Source organism: Schistocerca piceifrons, chromosome 3, assembly GCF_021461385.2.
Source record: "Schistocerca piceifrons isolate TAMUIC-IGC-003096 chromosome 3, iqSchPice1.1, whole genome shotgun sequence".
In the NCBI taxonomy this organism is placed as follows: Eukaryota; Metazoa; Arthropoda; class Insecta; order Orthoptera; family Acrididae; genus Schistocerca; species Schistocerca piceifrons.
Window position 1 is genome coordinate 117,566,221 of NC_060140.1, and position 23,075 is coordinate 117,589,295.

Genomic DNA, 23,075 nt, shown 5'->3' on the forward strand with positions numbered 1-23,075 from the left:
CGTATAGATTTTGTAAGTGAATATTTGTAGTTGTCATTCTTCTGATGGTATTTTTGTAGAATTTAATTATTGAAGTGTCGTATACGGGTTTGACAGTTTTGTGCAATTGTGAAGGTTTTAATTGTTCGTTAATCATCTTTGTCGGGAAGCATTTCCAGTGAATGGTATTGTATGTGATAAAGTGTTATATTGTGTGTAATTTTCGTATAGTGACGAGTTTTGTATGTTTTGTAAATGATTACGCAATCGGTGAAAAAGGCAAGAATGATGGATAGTCAGAATAACGAAAATGTTAACATGGCAAACCCACCAACACAGGAGAACAGTATGGTGAATAATGGAGAAGAAAACAATTTAATAAACCGGGAAAATAGTCCGGAACCAGTTCAAAATTTTTCACAATTGTAAAATTTTCAGAATACGAGATTAACGATAGAAGATTCTGGAATAGTATCGAACACAGATAGCTTTACGGCTATGACAAAGGAAGTTAGTTTCACGGGAAATGTTAGGGGCGAAAAGAATTACGAACCAGTTAATATCGAGCAGTTGATGAGTGCAATATTAAATTTGGGATCACAAATGGGAACAATGGAAACACAGACTCACGAATAGGGATATGTTTTGAAAACATGAAAGATGAATTAAAGAAAGAAATAAGTACAACCGATTTTGAATGCTCACAATAATAGATTAACTTCAATAGAAAATAGACAAAAGGAACAGGATAGAGAACAGGTAGAAAGAGATCGTGTGATAGTACACAAATTTTCAGAGTTAAATTTACAACGTACACACGATAAGGAAGAAATATTTGAAAGAATCGAGGAATCCGTACCAAATGACAGAATAAATAACCTAACACATCAATATGAACAGTTAATTACTAAATGTGTCAATACTAAAACCCGAGTCGCGACACTTACGGAAGACGTAAATAAACAGAAAGAACTAATAGGCGACTTATCGGAAAGTTTTCAGGAGATAAATTGACAAGTCTTAATTTAAATGGGGATAGACATTCAGATGATAGAGCTCCATTGCCACTTGCCGAACCAGAAGAATACCAGAATATAAATAAACAAATTGAAAATCAGGGAAAATTTAATGAACGCGTTAAAAGGGAATTTGAGGCTTTAAGAAAGCAAGTTAAACAAATTGACAGCGAAAGCGTAGGAAAAGACAGCAGAAGAAATTTAGAATCACCGATAGCGGGGGTTTTGAAGAAAATAATTTATTTCATTTACGAGATGCAACAAGAGCGCCCCAGGCGCGCGAAATTGACAATAATCGACATTCGGACTGCGACAGACGCGGTAGGTCTTTGTCGCCACGAGGCGAAAACTTTGACTAAAACCATTTTTTAACTGTTCTGAAATTTAAGATCTTTCGCAATTCTAATAATGACATGCATCCACGTTCATGGTTAGATCAATTTATGTACGCACTTCCGCCAAATTGGCCACTATGTCACAAACTGGAATTTATGTGTGGATATTTAGAAAACGAACTGGCGACGCGCATGCGCGCCTTATTAGCTATTGTAATAATTTAAATGAATTTTATCATGCATTACTATCGCATATTGGTCCGAAAACACGCAAGACAGAGTCAAACATAGTCTTATTATGCAGCGTAATTTTAAACAGTCTGAGTTCCGCACGCCGGCAGAATACTTTGAAGACATGATTCGAAAGAATCAATTCCTTTCCAACCCTTATAGCCCGACTGAATTAATTCGTATTTGTTTAACTAAGCTGCCACAATCGATAAGACAAATTGCTTTAGCCGGAAGATATAAAGACGACATTGAAACTTTTAAGACTTTGCTACAAGAACTTGAGTATGCCAATGACGACGAAACTTCTTGTAATTTTTTCAGTAACGGTAATCAAAATAGATTTTCAGAGAATAGGGATAATGATCGGAACGGATGTTATAGCGGTAATTTTGAAAATGACAGACGAAACAGACAGGACAATAGATACCAGCCTTATGACAATAATAGACGTTCTAACAGAAATTCCAATTATAATAACAGAAATTCTAACCGGAATGATCAATCATACGGAAACAGTAATCGGTATCATACAATAATAGAAATTCTTACTACAGAAATAACCAGGGTAGTAGACCTAACAATAATTTCAGAAGTGATAGTCGAAATTACACAAGAAGTAGTCATGCAGATAGCCAGGAAAATAGAAATTTTAATAACAGACACAACCAAGAATTTACATTTAACAGACAGGAGGGTCCTAATTGGTATCCTGCACGTGACAGAAATTCACAGAGACAAGTGCAAATCGTAGAAATTGATCCGCAAAATGACGCGAATAATGAAAGACGTGACGCAGGCAATCGACAATGACTTGTAGCTTCGGCTTCTGGCAGCAATATAGACGGTTCAGAAAGTAATGACACTACGACTTTACACTACGTACGCTTGTAAGACATGAGAGATATTTTCCTAGACGAAAAGGAAAATAATGTAGACCCATTTTTACATCCTGTAATTGAAGTATGTGTGAGTAAGAATAAGTTCACTGCGGATTTACGTTCTGGGAGCCCATTGAATGTTATTAGTGAATCAGTTTTTCGTGTATGTGAAAGAACTATTGCTTGTCCTGTATTACCTGTTCCTAAAACTACAATTCGAGGAGCTATTTCTGAAAAAAGTGTGGAAGTCAAACAACAGACCAACTTAAATTTCATTTGTCAAGGATATGAATTGTCTGCTAATTTTATTATTGTTCCATTACTCAGTACACAAATTATATTAGGTATGGAGTTTCTTAACACATATAAGGCAATTTTAAACTTTAAGGAAGGAAGTGTGAACTTGACTGTTGCCGGAATGCCCAGATGTTAGAAATTTTTCGAGTGTGTAACGAAATCTGAATCAGATACAAATTGTTTAAGGTTTCTTACTTCTGATGTTTTCGTTGAGTATTATGACTACAATGTGTTCATTCATGACAACGACAATAGATACAGAGTCACGATGGATGATATGATAAATAGTGAAGAATTAATTAATGAACAAAACTAAACAAAACTAAAGTGACAGATAAAGTTGCAAGAGAAGAATTGCACACAAATTTTAACTTCACATGCTACAGTATTTAATCATCACACAGGAACTATACAAGGCTTACAATATTTATTTAAAGTAAAAGAACACACACCATCTCGGGCAAAAACGTACGCTATTTCTTTGGCTTATAGAGACAAGGTTAAGAGTGAACTTCAGTACATGTTAGATCAAGGCATTATTGCACCAGCAGTCAGTCCTTATACCAGCCCATAACATGTCGTTCTTAAAAAGGATGAGTCAAAAATAATATCATCATTCCTGAAACTGACTGTCCATTAAATTTAGATGAACTTCTTCAACATTTCATGTAATTAAAGTTTTATCCACAATTGGTATGCGCGCAAGTTTTTGGCAGATTGAACTCCACCCTGATTGTAGAAAATACACTGCCTTTTTAGCCTTTGGTAACTGTTATCAATTTCGGGAATTACCGTTTGGACGTACTGTATCTTCAGCAGCATTCATTCGTGCTTTAAATGAAAATTTACCTGTTTATCTTCATAACAATATTACTTCATATGTTGATGATATTCTTACCGCTAAACGTTCTTGGAATGAGCATAACAGAATTTTGGATTCATTATTACGTATTTTTGCAAGAGTTGGCATTACAGTGAACTTGGAAAAATCTGAGTTTGGTCGTTCTCAGGTGAAATTTCTTGGTCATATTATTTCTGCAGAAGGTACTCTTCCTTATCCAGAGAAACTAGATGCTATTCGTAATTATGCTGTTCCTACTACAAAACGTAATGTTCGTAGTTTCCTTGGTGTTTGTAATTTTCTTAGATGCTTTGTTAGATTGGACAATTTGGCCACACCTCGTTTATGTGAACTTTCTGGAAAGAATTCTAATTGGTGTTGGGATGAGGAAGCTCAATTAGAATTTGAACAACTTCGTGATGCTTTAGTTGCTGCTCCACTTCTTTCAAATCCGGATTTATCTAAAGATTTTTGTTTGGCGACGGACTCATCATACAAAGGCCTAGGTGCACACTTATTTCAAGAGATAGAAGAAAACTGCGTTGTAGTACAGAAAACTATTGCATTTGGAAGTCGTGTTCTCTCTAAATCAGAAAATAAATATTCGATTACGGAACTTGAAGCTTTGACTGCTGTTTGGGCTTTCGCAAAATTTCGCATCTTTTTGTATGGCAGACATACTAAGGTTTACACCGATCACCAAGCTCTGGAATTTCTTATGTCAACAAAATTAACACATGGAAGGTTATCAAGATGGGCACTGTATCTACAGGAATTTGATTTTAGCATTGTTTACATCCAGGGTTCTACTAATATTATTGCTGATGCTTTATCACGTGCACATATGGGTTTGAAACAAAGTGCTGAGGAGGACTGCAAAGAAAACAATTATTGTTTGATGTATATTCAAGGTGCTGCGTTTGAAAATTTTATTTCGTCTTCGCTCCAGGACATCGCTAAGGAGGAAAACAAGAATCCAATCTGGAAGGACATTAAGGAGAAGTGGAGGAGAAAGGAAAACGTAGCGATTAAACAGTATTATTTAGTTCGCAATGATATTCTTTTTAAACGAAAATCGGTGGACAACTCTGTTTGGTTAGTTTGCATTCCTGATGAATGGGTTAATACATTGATTTGGTATGCAAATTTCAGCTATGCACACTTTGGTCCCAGAAAATGCTTTCATAAATTACGAGAAAATTGCTACTTCAGTAATATGGAAAAACGTATTCGATTTGTTCTTGCTAAATGCAAATTATGTCAAAAGGCTAAGCCGCAAACTATTTCTCACAGAGCACCGTTGTTTCCCATCATTCCAGCGAGATTAAAGGAGGTGGCTGCAGTCGATTTGTTCGGTCCAGTGGTTCGTTCTACTAATGGTTTAGCGTACATTATGTTAGTAGTGGAATTGACATCGAAATATGTGCGTTTTACACCTTTACGCAAAGCAACAGCTCGTTCAGTATCTAATACTTTCATCAAACATTTTCTTAAAGAAGTGGGTCATGTTGATAAAGTTATATCAGATAATTGATCACAGTTTCGCTCTAAAATTTGGCTTCGTACTCTACGGCGTCGTAAGATTAAATCAATTTTCATTTCACTGTTTCACCCTCAATCTAACGCGTCAGAGAGATGGATGAAGGAAATTAATAAATTGTGTCGTATTTATTGTCATCATAATCACAGAATGTGGGATCAGTATCTTCATATTTTTCAAAACATTCTGAATGAACTCCCTAATGATTCAACTTCTTTACCGCCTGTATTGATATTAAAAAATAAAGCACCGACAAATCGTATTTCTGAAATCGTTCCTTTTCCGCCTACACGGAAACTGCGGCATTCTGAAGTTGTCAACCTGGCTCTATAAAATATTGCATCTGCGACTGCTAGAAGAGAGAAATCAGCTAAACGTCCTGGTCGTTTAAAAACTTTGTCATTTGGTCAAAAGGTGTTAATTAAGTCTAATCGTTTGTCTCACAAAGGAAAAGGCTTGTGTCGCAAATGTTTTCTGCTTTATAACGGTCCATATAGAGTTCGCAAAATTATTCATGATAACACTGTCGAAGTAGAAACTCTTAAATCACGGCGCTCTAAGGGAATACGTCATATATGGAACGTTAAAATTTTTGTGGAATGACATACTTTTGAGAACTTAACAGTTACACGTAAACACGCAGAGAATACAGGGATATCGCGCCGTGTTCTAGGGGCAGCACATACACAAAGCGACAGTTAGTCCGCGCGCCGAACAAGGTAGCCGTTGACCGCAAACAATTACTTTTTACGTCACGCTTACCTACAGCTGATCGAGCGCTCAGTGCGAATGCACTGACAGCCGTAGACAAATACACAGTCTAATTTCTTCGATTAATTTCAGTATTAAGCTATAGTGACTTCATAACTTATGCTATTAACGTTCAGTTTTTCAGGATACAGTTGTATAAAATATTTAAGAACTTCAGGTAAATTCTCTGCGTGTCTGACATTAAGAAGACTTGCTATCGAGAAAATTTCAGGAAGAATGTAATTTCGAGGAAGGAAGTAATAAACTACAAAGGTAACTATTAATTGAGTTTATTTTTCAGGTAACATATTTCTACTTAGATATGTACTTTATACGTAATTTGCTGCTCGCAATTACGTGATTTATACTTTGTGTTAAATTTTATGCTCTATGAATTTACTTGTGAAGCGACATGCTTGCGTACATTTGCTGATTTTGACAATGTTTTATTAATGAACAGGGTTGTTACTTGTGTATATTATGCATCGCTTGGCTGCTATGCTTTTTCGCTGATGTTATATTTTTTATTATGTGCCTGCTGTGCCTATTTGTTTAAATTATATTTGTCTCCTGATTAGTTGTGCTGATATGGCTATGTATGTAAGTTATACTTTGTGATTTATCTGCTTGCGCCTTCATGTTTACTTATTAAGATTAAATATGAACATTTATTAGCTTATGCTAATGACCTATATATTATGTAGGATATATACTTGCTGCTTTCCGTATGGATTGCATATTTACACATTTCTGTTTTGTTGTCATAACTGCTCTTTAATATAGTGTAGAGAAATACTTATATACCGTGTACGAACATAGAGTTTAGGTTACACTATGGTATTAATTATAGATTGTTCGCTTGGCAGAGCCTCGTTGTAGGGATTGTGCTGCATCCACTTGTCATTCTGTTCTCTACTGGTATATTTACTCGCTATTGCATGTTTTGCTTACGCTCAGTGGTTTACATTTTAAGATAAGAAAATGAACTGCTATAATTCTAAGAACTACATGGGTACAAGAAACTTCATTGAAGTCACATGAACTGGAGATTTTATGGAAGCTGTATAAATTCATTATAATAGAAAGGATGCTGACGACATGAAATACCAACACTAGCTTTAGACCATTGACATTTATTACACTACATTCTTCATGAGCAATTGAAATAGCAAGTGACACTTGACACAAAGAAACATTCCACATGTTTGCTTCTGTTTTGCCATGATTCTTGAAGTGGTATACACACTGTGAAATATTACGATTTATTCATTCAAATTCTTATGTGATCATTAACACTGGGTACTCAAGCCTACTTAGTGAAAGTTATTGAAACTGAAGGTTGTTAGAGGTCATGTATGCATTTCTTTTATTTTATGATGGACAAGATAACCAAAATGTTTTTTATAGTTCATAATGAGTAGAAGATTGGCTCAGGTGGATGACACAGAGGTTGTGTGTAGATACTGTGTCTTCAGATTGCATGGGATGATGAACTGAAGTTTGCACTAGGATTTTATCTGTACTTGTTTGAGGAGACTGACTAGAGGAAGGAGTTGTCACGGAAGTGAAATGATATTGGTGATAAGGCTTATATGTATCGACGTATTGAAGAGGTATTATTGAAGTATTGAGATTATGTGTTGCTGATGATGATTGGAGTTTTGGTAGATAAGAGGTAAAGTAAGTAAGGAGCATATTTTTATTGTTGGTTTATATGGAACAAGAAGGAAGCAGATGGCAGACTAGAACACTCCAGTGGAAGGAACATTTTCTACACACACACACGTTGTTAAATCAATAAGCAGTATATACTTTTTTTGGGGGGAAGGAAGTATTTGCATATCTTGGCAAACTGACAGTTCTTCAGCAACCGTACATTTTGATGTGGCTTGGCAAACATTGGTCTTGACATGATGACTATTATATGCTGCTGCCACTACTAATTGATACACATGTTGAACATCAAATTTTGACAGAATTGCATTTACACAGTTAACACTATTCAATTACACAGTAGTACTTAGTATGTGGATGAAAGATGAGTGAGTGTGTTTTGTGTTTTTCCTTTCCTAATCCGAACTAATTGGTACCAACCTACCTCCTAAATATTATTTTACTTATTTGCTGTGTCTTGCACTGACACCCATAAATATTATAGGTTTACTGATATTTGTGTATTTGTAATAGTGAATATGATAATTATCTGATATCATTTGTGTGTTAATTATAATTTGTATGTTTAGTGTAAGACCAGCCATAATAATTTTCTAAAAGCAATTGTGTGTGCATTCAAACTGTTGTTCATGCTTACACCTATTATTATTGGTGGGTGCCACCTGTAAATGTTTAATTTCTGCTGATGAAATCTGATGAACTGTTTAATTGTGGTGAATATTATGGACTGTTACCTGTACTTGTTCAACATTGCTGGGTGCCACTGTTGGAACTGCTGCTACTGAAATGATGTCACTTGTTGCTGTCTGCATCTGTTCAACATTGCTGGGTGCCACTGTTGGAACTGCTCAACCACTGATGAGATGTCACTTGTTGGTGTCTGAACCTGCTCGCCATTGCTGGGTGTCACTGTTCGAGCTGTTCAAATACTGCTGATGAAATGTTATGAGGCTGCTAATTGCAACTGTTGACCATTGCTGGGTGCGACTGTTGGAACTGTCAACTACTCTGAGGAGTGCTACTTTTTATTGAACTACTGAAAAGATTTTATGTGAATATTTGTGTAAACTGATTTATTATGTATTTACTGTTTGTGAAATGTTATGAGACTTTTATCTGCACCTATTCATCATTGCCGGTGCCATTGATTGAACTGTTTAACTACTCTGAGAAATGATACTTGCGTAAACTATTATGTAAAATCACATGTATGCAAGCATTTGTAGTCCTTGCTGTATTTTTATAAATTAGGTTATTGAAGGGCCAGTGCAAAGCCAAAATTTATTTAGTTATGTGATATTTACTTATTAATTTCATCTTTTATTTTTGTATGTGTTTTTTGGACGAATTTGGTGGTATTTTCACCACCAATGCTGGCAAAAATACCACCAAATTGTAGCCCATGGAGGAGGGGCATATGGAAGGTGGCTACACTGAGTCACAGCGCCAGAGACTGCGCCAAAGATTATTATTCCGCCGCCTCCACTGGTGCAGTAGTAGTTCAGAGGATGTCGAGGGCAGTTGTTGTTCTGTTGGGCAATAGAGTAGATGCTGTTCGGTTGATGTAATGTACAGATGGAAGGAGTTGCAATTGTCACAGTGTATTTGAGAAAGGAGATGGGCTTTTGATTTATGATGCTGGTGTAATGGAAAATTTTCGTCAATATATAATGAGGTAATAAGGTATTGCAGTTTTCTTTAATGACAATGCCTCTTACTCACAGGTACAGTCAACAAAGCATGTGGCTCCTGTTCATTTATTAGACTTGTAACTCTGGTTTCTATGTGCAATTATAGTATTTCTGGTTTTTCAATTAGTTCATTGTAAATGGTGTTTAAAATATTTTGTCGTTTTGAGAGAGAACCGAGCCAGATACATGTACGTTGAGTCACACTACCACACACAGAACAATTACACTTGTGCTTTGTTGTTTTGTAGCTTTTATAGTTGCAGGGGACTTAATTAATCAATTGTGTTAATGGAAATTGCTTGTCATTCTTTATTTTTATTTTATGCGGTCACACAGCTATTAAAGTTATTGCATTTATTCATTAATATTTTTAACTAAGCCCACATGCAACCTATTGAAATTGATCGACGAATGAAGGTTCAGTATGGTGATGCATGATTGTCACAGCACCAAGTCTACGAATGCAGTAGGTAGTTCGCAAATAGTGTGACTTCAGTGGAAGTTGCCCCTCGTTTAGGTCAGGCAGAATGAGTTGTGATTCCACAGAACATTGCAGCAGTTGAAGCCATAGTGAAGGAAAACTGCCGAGTGACACTGAATGACTTTGCAGCATGTTTAAGGATTAGTCATGGGTCAGCACACTACATTGCGCATTATGTGCTCCAGTTTCACAAAGTGTCTGCAAGATGGGTGCCACGGCAGCTGACTCCTGAAATGTGAGAACGACGTGTTGATGCTTGTGAAGAACTTCTTCGGCGCTTTGAACGAGAAGGTGATGGCTTTCTTGCAAGGATCGTTACTGGGGACGAAACCTGGGTTCACTTCCACCAACCGGGAACGAAGAGAGCGAGCAGGGAATGGAGCTGCTCCTCATCACCAAAACCAAAGAACCATCAGGAGGGATGGCTATGCTGACTCTCTTTTGGGACGAAAAAGGCATCATTTTGGAGCATTACATGCCTAGAGGCACCACTGTCACCAGTGCATCATACACAGATCTATTAAAAAATCGTCTGCGGCCTGCAATCCAATCAGAGTGACGTGGACTGCTGTCAGCAGGTGTCCTTTTCCAGCATGACAATGCAAGGCCTTATACTGCCCGTACAACAGTTGCAACAATCACAGACCTGCATTTTGAGTGCCTTCCTCATCCACCGTACTCATCAGACCTTGCCCTAAGTTGTTTACATATGTTTGGACCACTCAAAGACGCAATGGGAGGAAAGAAGTTTGGTCCTGATGAAGACGTACACCATGCGGTGCTTGAGTGGTTGCGTGGACTACCAGAAGAATTTTTTTCTAAAGGAATTTATGCACTTTGTAAGCGCTGGAGGACTTGCATTGAGCGTGGGGGAGATTATGTTGAAAAGTGATACAGCTTTGTACCACTTATGCACAATAAATAATATTTAAAAAAATATTTAAGGTGTTCATTTGACTCACCCTCGTATATGTAGTTTTTTTATTTTTTACTCATTTTGAGTAAATCTGAGCCGATCTGTGATAATATATTTGAGAAGATAAACTTCGTTGCAAATTTCTGATCTGTGATAATACATTTGAGGAGATAAACTTCGTTGCAAATATTGCTAGTAATAACCCTTATTCTCGATTACCGGCTTCCATAATCAATGGTACCATTTTGTGTAAAGCGAAGGTGCAGCCGTTAGTCGGTAGCTCACCTTACACCACGTGACGCCAGATGGTCACATAGTGTGGGAACGTTCGAGAAACTTCCTATGCAAGAGCAGTCGGGAGTAATGAACCTTCAAGCTGTATATCGCTCAAAACTTGCTTTTGGAGATTACTATTAAATTTTCACTTCCAACCATACCGGTGATCTCGCTCACACTGAGAAAAATCATTTAATTTCAACAACTTCAATAGTTTTTATGAAAAGAGTTAGATGTTTTAATTAAGTTGAACTTTTATTTGATGTTGAGATGGACCAGTCAGTAGTGAGTAGGAGGAGACAGATGCGAAACGGTGGTTAAGCGTCTGCAGGAGTCGCGATCGTTACTGAAAGGTGCAAAGACGAGTGTTGTAAGAGAGAGAACACTGAGTGAAACTAAAATGTTTCATGTGATATCACAGGAAGATATGTAAACTAAATGTCAAAGCAAATAGCAAGCAATGAGACTGTTACTCACGGTGTTCAGGAAATATTTTAATTTTCAAAATTTACTTTCACTGGGTCTGTGTGTCTGCAAGCCGTCCGCGGCGAAGGATGAATAAATTTGGAGAGGCATCTTTGGCATCCTGAGTCAGTGTCCGTTCCTTTATTTCGGCCGAGTCGTAATTTGGAATTCTATTTCACCATTCAGTATAGGAGCAACGAACTCGCGACATGCTGAGAAGAAGAATCCAATGGGAACATCAATACCTATAAATGGCATGCACGAGACATCTAGAGAAGACGCCAGGTGAACTAAAACACCTGCAGATAATCAGTGAAGATATATGTGGCGCAAATTCGGAACAGTGTTAGGGACTTTGATTTCATAGCGCCCGTGTTCTCTTTGTGTAAGAAAAATGGTGAAATTCATGCCTGCTGGTGTCATGTGTGAAAGCGGAAGTCTGTATACCAATATTCGGCAGTATCTAGAAGGCACTGAGCATGTGCCTTGAAGGCCACCGTTACGTGATAAAAAGACTTAATAATCTGCAGTGCACTTCACTTTCCACATCTTATTTTCACTTCGCCATTTTTGACCGTATTTGTGTTATAAGCTGACTGTATATTTGGTACAGTTATCGAAAACTGATATACAATACATTAGTTACCATAGCGTTTAACAGTGCGCAAAAAAACAGACATACCCACAAAGGCCTTGAAGTATTTTTTTTTAATTTTAAAAAAGCAGAGGCAGAAATTACAATCTGGGGTATTGTTATTAAAGTAGCAGTGTACACTGTGGCTACATGGAAAGTAATGACAATGTACTCAAATAATAACACAGTGAAAATTATAATATGGGGAACTGCCCCCACCCCCCATGAACCATGGACCTTGCCGCTGGTCGGGAGGCTTGCGTGCCTCTGCGACACAGATGGCCGTACCACAGGTGCAATCACAACGGTGGTGTATCTGTTGAGAGGCCAGACAAAGGTGTGGTTCCTGAAGAGGGGCAGCAGCCTTTTCAGTAGTTGCAGGGGCAACAGTCTGGATGATTGACTGATCTGGCCTTGTAGTACTAACCAAAACGGCCTTTCTGTGCTGGTACTGCGAACGTCTGAAAGCAAGGGGAAACTACAGCCGTAATTTTTCCCGAGCCCATGAAGCTTTACTGTATGGTTAAATGATGATGGCGTCCTCTTGGGTCAAATATTCCGGAGGTATAATAGTTCCCCATTCGGATCTCTGGGCGGGGACTACTCAAGAGGACGTCGTTATCAGGAGAAAGAAAACTGGCGTTCAACGGATCGGAGCGTGGAATGTCAGATGCCTTAATCGGGCAGGTAAGTTAGAAAATTTAAGAACGGAAATGGATAGTTTAAAGTTAGATATAGTGAGAATTAGTGAAGTTCGGTGGCAGGAGGAACAAGACAGTTGGTCAGGTGAATACAGAGTTATAAATACAAGATCAAATAGGGGTAATGCAGGAGTAGGTTTAATAATGAATAAAAAAAATAGGAGTACGGATAAGCTACTACAAACAGCATAGTGAACGCATTATTGTGGCCAAGATAGACACGAAGCCCAAGCCTACTACAGTAGTACAAGTCTATATGCCAACTAGCTCTGCAGATGATGAAGAAATTGATGAAATGTATGATGAGATAAACGAAGTTATTCAGGTAGTGAAGGGAGACGAAAATTTAATAGTTATGGGTGACTGGAATTCTAGAGTAGGAAAAGGGAAAAAAATGATTCAAATGGCTCTGAGCACTATGGGACTTAACATCTGTGGTCATCAGTCCCCTAGAACTTAGAACTACTTAAGCCTAACTAACTTAAGGACATCACACACATCCATGCCCGAGGCAGGATTCGAACCTGCGACCGTAGCAGTCGCGCGGTTCCGGACTGCGCGCCTAGAACCGCTAGACCACTGCGGCCGGCTAGGAAAAGAGAGAGAAGAGCCTTTTTCATATAGTGCCCCTGCGATCACGCCACCTTCAGATACAAACATCATTAGGCACTGGCCCACAACGCTTGATAAAGACATCGGTGACATTGAGTGGGCGCTCAATGAAATGTCCTTGTGTTGCTAAATAGATGGGTAGGCGCGAAGTGCGTATATTACATTGATCTTGTCAACGTGTGTGGTGTTAAGCAGTTAAAGAAATCACGGAAGCCACTACAAGCCCCAAATCAATTTGGGGAGCGTGATTATACGATGATAAATCCTGGTTGGTCAACCAACACATCCACTTTTAAAACACTGTCCTTACTGTAGCGAAAAGTATTTCGTTCAACCCTCTAGACACCTTAGGGAACGCAACCATGATAAACGTATAAAGTAATCGGATTAACAGTGTTGTTCAGCCATTGTATACCTCTAAGTATACACTATATCAGTATACCTGTATATGTACACTGTCATCAGAAGTGAAAAAGGTATTTCACAGGGTAACAGAGATGTTATGCACAGACAAATAAGCAGTAATTTTAGCTTGCACAGGACAAGGCAAATGTGATCAGAAATGAAAAATGTATTCCAATAATTGAAGAGTAAATTAACGAGAGAGGCTGGAAACAATAAATATAACTTTATAATTGCGCAAAAGAAATTTTAAAAAAGTAGATCAGGACACTGTAAAAAAGATGACAGGGAAGATAAAATCCTTAGCTCTGAATTTTAAGGAAGCTTTACACGACCTCGGAAGGAACAGATGAAATACCAACAGAACACTTATAGGCATCAGGTACAAGGATGGAGGAAGGTTTCGTTTAGAAAATAATGAAAATATCACGCTTCCAACAAAGCATGAATAGACGGATTTGATATTACTGCGCAACCCATCTAATAACACACGCGTCGAAAACATTCTCAATGAACTATTGGTCGAAAACGAAATGGAAAACTGAATGCAGGTTACGAGAGGACCAGATTCGATTTAACAGAAGCAGGGGCATTGGATAAGTAGTTTTCCCCCTGCATCTATAATAACAGAAGTCACGGTTAAATACTTTGACTCTGAGGATCTGGTAAAAACTTTTATAGTGTACAACGATTAAAATGTTTTCAGTTCTTAGGAAGTGTCGTGTTAACTGCAGGGACAGCACTTGTGAATTGATAAGAGTGGCCAAAATAAGGAAAAGTGTTAAACTGGTTACTCATTTTCACCATTAATATTAATTTGCGTGTTGAAGATGGGAGACATATAGTGAAGAACAGGTAGCAGTGAGCATTATATATGATGGGCAGAAAATCTACCTCTGCCTCTACGTCTACATACATACGCCTCGAGTCACCATACAGTGCCTTGGCTGTCTGTATCATGTAAAACTGTTAGTCTTTCATTTTCATGTTCCACTCGCAAATGGAGTGAGTGGAATACGACTGTCGCCTATATCTTTCTGTACGAATCCTAATTTCTCTTATCACCATGGTACTGCTTGCTGGTGACATACGAGTATCGGTCGCTGAAAGAGAGCAGGAACTTAATGGAGTGCTTAATGAAATGGAACGTGTGACGAATCATGGCACGTAAATAAAAAGGGAAAGATAATGATATGCGCACCAGGTGGACACGCTGACTGCCTAAGCTTCTGTCAGGTTGTTGCTGTGGTCTTCAGATTGAAGACAGGTTTGATGCAGCTCTCCGTGCTGGTCTATACTGTGCAAACCTCTTCATCTGTGCGTAACTATCGCAGCCCGTATCCATCTGAACCTGATTATTGTATTCATGCCCACGTCTTTCCTGACAACTTTTGCCCCCAACCGCCCCCCCCCCCCTCACCCCAACTTCGTTCCATTAGCAAGATCGCTCAGGATGCGTGCTGAGCCGGCCGTTTTAGCAGAGCGGTTCTAGGCGCTTCAGTCCGGAACCGCGCTGCTGCTACGGTCGCAGGTTCGAATCCTGCCTTGGGCATGGGTGTGTGTGATGTCCTTAGGTTAGTTAGGTTTAAGTAGTTCTAAGTCTAGGGGACTGATGACCTCAGATGTTAAGTCCCATAGTGCTTAGAGCCATTTGAACCATTTGATGTGTGCTGTCAACTGATCCCTTCCTTAGTCGAGTTGTGTCAAAAATTGGATGTACCCGACTAATATCAATCATCTTTCCATAGCATCACACTTCAGGAGCTTCTGTCTTCCGATCTTTGATGAACTGCCTATCTTCCACGTTTCACTTCCATACAAAGAAGGTTACTCCTATGGGTAGAAGTCTTTGTTGTCTTGCATGTCTATTTTAACTGCGGAATTCAACTAAGAATGACATCTTTCTTTTTGTGAGTAAAGTTGGAAGCAAGCTTGTCCGTTGCCAAGAAAATCATTTTGTGATAGTAACTTTGTTCGTAGTCGAATTAAATAATGTGATGCTGAAGGAATTAGATTAGTAAATGAGTCACTTAAAGTAGTAAATGAGTTTTGCTACTTAGGAAGCAAAATACCTGATCATGGTCGAAGTAATCGAAGTAGTGAGGATATAAAATATAGACTGGCAATGGCAAGAAAAGTGTTTCTGAAGGAGAGAAATCTTTGACATCGAGTACAGATTTAAGTGTCAGGAATTCTTTACTGAAAGTATTTGTCTGGAGTGTAGCCATGTATGGAAGTGAAACATGGACGATGAACAGTTTAGACAAGAAAAGAATAGAAGCTTTTGAAATGTGGTGCTACAGAAGAATGCTGAAGATTAGATAGGTAGGTCATGCAACTAATGAGGAGGTACTGAATAGAATGAGAAATTTGTGGTACAGCTTGACTAAAAGAAGGGACTGGTTGGTAGTACACATTCTGTGGCTTCAAGAGATGACCAATTCCAATTTAGTACTGATCGGAAGTGTGTGTGTGTGTGTGGGGGGGGGGGGGGGGATCTAATTGTAGAGGGAGATCATGAGATGAATGTAGTAAGAGATTCAGAGGGGATGTAGGCTGCAGAATTTACTCGGTGATGAAGAGGCTTGCACAGGATAGAGTGGCATGGAAAGCTGTATCAAATCAGTCTTTGTTAGAAGATATTTCGCTTTCCGAAATCGTGCTTGCACGTCGGCGATTATACTTACGTAATTTCACTATTGGTCGTAATAAACGGCAAACGCTTAGCGAAACTGATCGTCAGTTCATGAATTATGATCGTTCTGTACCTACACTATGAAAGTGTACAAGGATGCGTAAATAAGTAAGTCCGCTTAAAAAATTTTATAATGCAAGAGAAAACCCGTGTATTCCGTAAAATAATTAACTGTGCATAAAAGCGCATAGTTCATGTAGATTACTGTGGATCACCTGTGTCAGAAAGCTACAAGATGTTAAAATATCGTAAAATGTGGATAACACATACAGAATTCTTACATGACTATTTTGTGGCGGGGGGGGGGGGGGGGGGGGGGAGGACAATTCATCCCATTCATCCATCCCCTCCCCGCTTCCCCCTCCATCAGCTACTGCCTTATTATATTACCATCCACACAAGCTGCAGATCACGCAGAAACCGAAAGCCAACAATCACCTAATGCAACAGTTCTGCAAAAGAAAGCTTGTAAACGTAAGCGAGGAGAGAGAGTTTCTTAACAACCTGAGAATGTCAGTCGAGACCCACTTCAGTCTTAATGGATTTGTAAATGAACACAGTTTTAGTTATTAGCCACAAGGAAATCCTACCCAACTACGTCGATGCACCGCAAAAAAGTTACAGCGTCATCATTGGTATAACAGGCCCTTATTCTTTTGATTACAAGAATCCCCTTGTGACTGCAGTGATATCGAATCGTTACGTCACCGTGTACCTAAACATTGTGGCGCAAAAAGTACAGACAGTTCCGAAAGTTATTGATTACATCTGGTGTCAACAAGACGGATAACACCAGACATAAAATTAATATCGCTGGCTGCTGTATGCTTACTGTTTGGCAACCGCATTATTTCGGCAACGGTTATATTATTATGGCTTCCCAGATCCCCTTATCTGTCAGCGTGCGGTTTCTTTTTGTGGGGTCACCTTAAAAGCAAATTCTATCGTAGTCGGCCTGCGACAACTTGTGAAATGAAAGCTACGACTCAAGATAGAATTACCGCAATTCTTGGTGAAATGTTACTGCGAACTGTGCACGGTATATCTGAGAGACTGCAGGAATGTTTACGGAAAGGTAGTGCTCACCTGTAAGAGGTCATGTTCAAGAAATAAATTAGCTTGATGTACTCTGAAATTGATGTTTTTTTTTGCAATTAAATGACAAATGTATTTACATAAATTAGTTGTTGTAAACATGTTTAATTCTTCTCAATTTCCCGGTTCTCTGAATCGCTTTGTACCACACGTGCGAATGCGAAATGAGTTCCTTTGAGGAGCTGTTGGTTCCTTCCCCTTCGAAGCTGTCGTGAAACGGCAGACAGCTCTCAGAAACTCTGTTTTCGCTTCTGTGACCGGACTGCCAGTGCGAGAATTCTGCCTACAGAGGAAATCAATGGGTTCAATTTTGCTCCCGCTGTTTCCTTGACTGGGAGTAACAACGTAAAAGAACGCGCCTGCGGCGCTAAAGGCTGCGCGCCAGGTGCGTGAACGACCAGGGCTGCCAACTGATGGGAACTTGTTAGCGCAGGCAGCCGCGATGGAATCCAATAGAACACCTAACCCTACTACGCGCCGCGCGACTTCACACGCTTTCACTGGCGCAGTTTCGCCAGATTCGATTTCCCCTCTTGCCGACAGTGAGGCAGAAATTCGTCCCCGGCGTGTCGGTCAGAGGGAAGGGGTGCGCAGGAAATAAACGCTTCCTGGCCGCCAGGTATGTGTACGGAGCCGCAGAGAGGTGGCAAATCGCATCGGGCGCGCAAGAAGGATACTGCTACTCGAGGCACACACAGACAGTGCGGAACAGCAAGCTGCTATTTTCCTGTGATCTGCGCTGGGATCAAGATACTTTCCAACGGTGTACCGAGCGAAGGGAAGCGAGGATCAGCTGCTGCCCCTTGCCCCTCCCTCCACCCCGACAAAAAATCTGGATTACGTGTTTAGCATTAGCTCTGAGTGAAACCAGAACATGTAAACGTACTAGCTAGAGCCCGAAGCCATGGTCGCGAAATCTCAAAATTATTTTGTCATTTACCGCAAAACTAAGATGAGGTCCGACAAAGCTAAGATCATGGGTCCTCTCTTGATGCCCTCTTAGATAAGCTTGGATTGCATGGAACTGACTTCGTTACAATAATTTGATTCAATCCTACTTTTTTTTTGAGTCATCAGTCTTCTGACTGGTTTGATGCGGCCCGCCACGAATTCCTCTCCTGCCCTAACCTCTTCATCTCAGAGTAGCACTTGCAACCTACATCTCCAATTATTTGCTAGATGTGTTCCAATCTCTGTCTTCCTTTACAGTTTTTGCCCCCTGCGGCTCCCTCTAGTACCATGGAAGTCATTCCCTGATGTCTTTAAGGGTAGTAGGACGTCAGGTGTATGAAACTCTATAATTTTTCAAATCTATGAAAAACTGTGGTGAAAACTGAGATAAATAACTATACAATTTGAGTTTTTTTTAAACATGAAGTTTAAAATGTAACATCTCATTCATTTTTTCATAAATTAAGTAAATTCTAGAGTTTCATACACCTGTAAGTAGCCGCGCGGTATTAGCCGAGCGGTCTAGGGCGCTGCAGTCATGGACTGTGCTGCTGGTCGCGGCGGAGGTTGGAGTCCTCCCTCGGGCATGGGTGTGTGTGTTTGTCCTTAGGATAATTTAGGTTAAGTAGTGTGTAAGCATAGGGACTGATGACCTTAGCAGTTAAGTCCCATAAGATTTCACGCACATTTGAACAACCTGTAAGTATGGTTTGTACGCTGGGCAAAATTCATCGAAGACTCTCTTACTTACGAAAAAAAGTGTACCTATAGCAGCCAATAGGAAGCGAAAAAAATGATGAAATTTCACATGTAGAAAAAATGTATTTTTTTATGTTTCTGAACTCCCATTGCCATGAGTGTGAATCCTGAATCCTTCCTGGTCATGCTGACAAAGTTTTATGAATTTATTTATAAAAGTATATACAGAGGAAATTAAAATGTCCTGTGGTGCCTCTCCTGGTCCAAGTCGGCCCATTTGACGTCCTACCTCCCCCCCCCCCCCCCTCCCAATTAACACAAGCCTTGTCATCATGTCCTTTCTTCTTGCCAGTTTGCCATATATTCCTTTCCTCGCCGATTCTAACGAGAAACCACTCATTCCTTACTTCTTTATCGTCCCACCTAAATTTCAACATTCTTATGCTTACGTATCCCACTTCTTTATGGACTGATTCTTCCTGGCTAACCTCTTAAACTGTAGCCTAGTCCTGAACGGTACTAAATTGTGATCTGAGTCTATATCTGCTCCTGGGTACACCTTAGAATTCAATAGCTGCTTTCGGAATCTCTGCCTGACAATGATGTAATCTCTCTGAAATCTTCCGTATCTAACGTCATTTTCCAAATTTACCTCCTCCTCTTGTGATTCCTGAATAGAATATTTGCTGTTACTAGCTGAAATTTATTGCAGAACTCAATTAGTCTTTCTAATTTCTATTGCCAAGACCATATTCTCCAGTAACCCGTTCTCTTCTCCTCCCCCTAAAACCGTATTCTAATCCCTCTTTACCGTGAGATTTACATCTAATTTATACGTACTGAATTACTTGTTCAATATACTTGCGATGTTGGCATGTATACATATGACATAAATAATCTGCTGGACAGGGTCGGCAGCGAGCGATCTGTGGTTTTTTGCTGACGATGCTGTAGAGTATGGGAACGAGTCTGAGATAAGTGACTGTAGGATGATATAAGATGACTTAGACAAAATGTCTACTTGGCGTGAGGAATGAAACTGGCTGTAAATGCAGAAAAATGTAATGCAGATGGATGGGAAAAACAAACCGGTGGTGCTGGGATACAGCATTACTAGTGTCCTTGTTGACACAGTCACGTGGTTGAAACATCTGAGCGTAACGTTGCAAAGCGATGTGAAACGCAACGAGAGGATTGTTGTAGGGAAGACGAATGGTCGTCTTCGGTTTTTTGAGAGAAATTTAGGAAAAAGTGTGGTTCATCTGTAAAAAAGACCGCATTTGGGCCCTATTGCAAACTATTCTTGAGTACTGCTGGATTGTTTGGGATCCCCACCACGTTACCTTCTAGCTGCCCAGATATTTAGTTATTCAAATTGTTCAAAATATTTTTACAACTTACGATGCAGTTTCGATATCTCTCACTGTTTTTTTAATTACATATTGTCACTCCAAACATAGGAAACAAATAAACTTTTTTCTTCTTATTATTATTTCTTGTGATACAGTAGTCTTGTGCTGGAAATGTTCATTAACTGCATTCGTCTTCTACTCGCTAGTGACTAACACGGTGAACAAATAAACAGTTTCGAAAATACAGACGCTTTTGTCACATAAGTTGTGGAATCAGTGAAGTAATCCAGTTATTGTGGCTTGGTGTCTTTACATTTTGGAATTTTGAATTTTAAAGATGAATGTCCGTCTCTTGAAAATATCTTGCAATGCCGACAAAAACCTTTATCTGTCGGGCAAGCGTGGCAGGATTCCCAGTCTGGAGACTGCTCATAGAGTTTAACATGCAGACTGGTGTCACGGGAACATTTCAGAACCTATGAAGTGATGCTCTGAAAATGCCCTGTTCCATAATTTTGAAATAGAAAACAAAGTACATTCAGACTTATCCGGTACATTCACATTTCTTTCTGACGAAACAAACAATTGTTCTTGAGTGGCAATGTGGTTCCCGCATTCCTGAGACAGAACCTCGGCCTTTTTTAGCTGAGAATGAGCGATGTGTGCCGGAAACCACGTCGTGGAAAAGGTTATTTCGTTAGAAATAGATGCGATTGCGCAAAATAAATTAAATCATTCTAAAACAATCAAGCATTAAGGTCTGTAGCTCGATACCAGTTTAGTTCTTTCCAAAACAGCTGGAAATATTAGACCCGCAGAAATACTGTATCTAGGGTACTTTATTTCAAAAGATAACAGGATACAGCAAGGGATCGATAATCGAACTAAAAAATCAAGTAAGTTTAACAATCAAGTTCAGACTCTACTCTGTGACGACCGTGTCTCTTTATGATCAAAACCGATTCGTCTTCAGTCATACTTTGTCCCCAACACAGCATATGTCCTAGGAACCTGCAGGACAGCCAGACAGGCAAGCAAAATACTGCAAGCCATAGAAATGAAGCCCTTACGAACTGTAGTTCAGAAGACTATGATGAAGGGTAAGAAACGAAAAAAAGGAAACAAGCTGAAGTGTGAATTTGAACAGTTCTCGGGTATCCGGCCGGGTAGCGTCGTAATTTCTTCACAGTATTTCGGCAGACGTACACGCTCCCATCTTCAGGTAGTTCCTGATGAATGCTGTGCTGTTCCTCTCCGCGCCCTATATACACTAGCCGTTACCCCCTCGACCGTTCCTCTCCTGGTCGTCTTCGGTGCGGCCGGCGCGGCGGCTACTGGAGGTGGTGGGGGAAGCGGCGCCTCGATCTCTGTGACCGCATCTTTCTCTCCAGGCTGAGTGCAGCGTTCCAAGCTTGACCAAGTTGAAGGCCGCTGCCTTTATTAATTAGATCGTCCTGTAGTCGGATTTCGATAGCCTCTTTAGCAACGCAGTCCCAGGAGGATTGACAGAGTATTTTTGTTTTTTCATAGTCCATAGTATTTCTAGTCTTTATACAATGGTCAGCCACCGTTGATTTAGTGGCCTGGCGTAATTCGGTATGGCGCTTGTGTTCGCGACACCTACAGTGCGGACTGTTTCCCCAATGTATGATTTTCCGCACTGAAAGAGAATTTGATAAATTCCTGGTTTTCGAAGGCCTAGGTCATCTTTCACTGAACCGAGTAGAGTCAAGGTTTTTGCAAGGGGTCGAAATACACATTTCCCATTGTGTTTCCCCAGGATTCTACCGATTTTGTTGAGGTGTTTCCGACAAACGGAATGCACACCAATGACTGGTGTTCTTCTGTTTCTTCTTATTGTTCTCTTGGAGCAGTCTGTCTGAGTGTGTGTCTTATTTGCTTCTGGTTGTACCCATTTTTCCGAAATGTTGTCTCGGGGTACTGCAGTTCTGCTGGAAGGCTCTCCTGACCGCAGATCGATCGTGTCCTGTGAGCAAGTGTGCGCAAAACGCCTTCACGCTGGGAGCTGTGGTGGCAACTGAAGGCATTTAGGTAAAAATCGGTGTGTGTAGGTTTTCTGTATACACTGTGTCCCGGCTTTCCGTCAGGTTTCCGTTTCACCAGGACGTCAAGAAACGATCTAATTAATAAATAAAGCGGCCTTCAACTTATTTAGGATTTGAAACCTGCCCTCAGCCTGGAGAGAAAGATGCGGTCCCAGAGTTCGAGGACCGCCCCCGACGGCGGCAGCAGAGAGACTGCAGACCCCACTTCAGACCCAGGCGCCGCTTCCCCCACCACCTTCAGTAGCCGCCGCGCCGGCTGTACCGAAGACACCAGGAGAGGAGCGGTGGACGGGGTAACGGCTAGTATATATAGGGCGCGGAGAGGAGCCGCTACTGCCCTTACTACCCGCCCTACTGTCGCAGAGGTTTTTTCCCCTTGGCGCTGGCCTTGGCACTTTTTTTTCTCTGCTCTTACAACCGCTACCCTTCGATCGTTTTCGACCACTTCTATCTCCTGATGGACCATGTTAATGAGTAATCTTACCCAGACGCATGGAT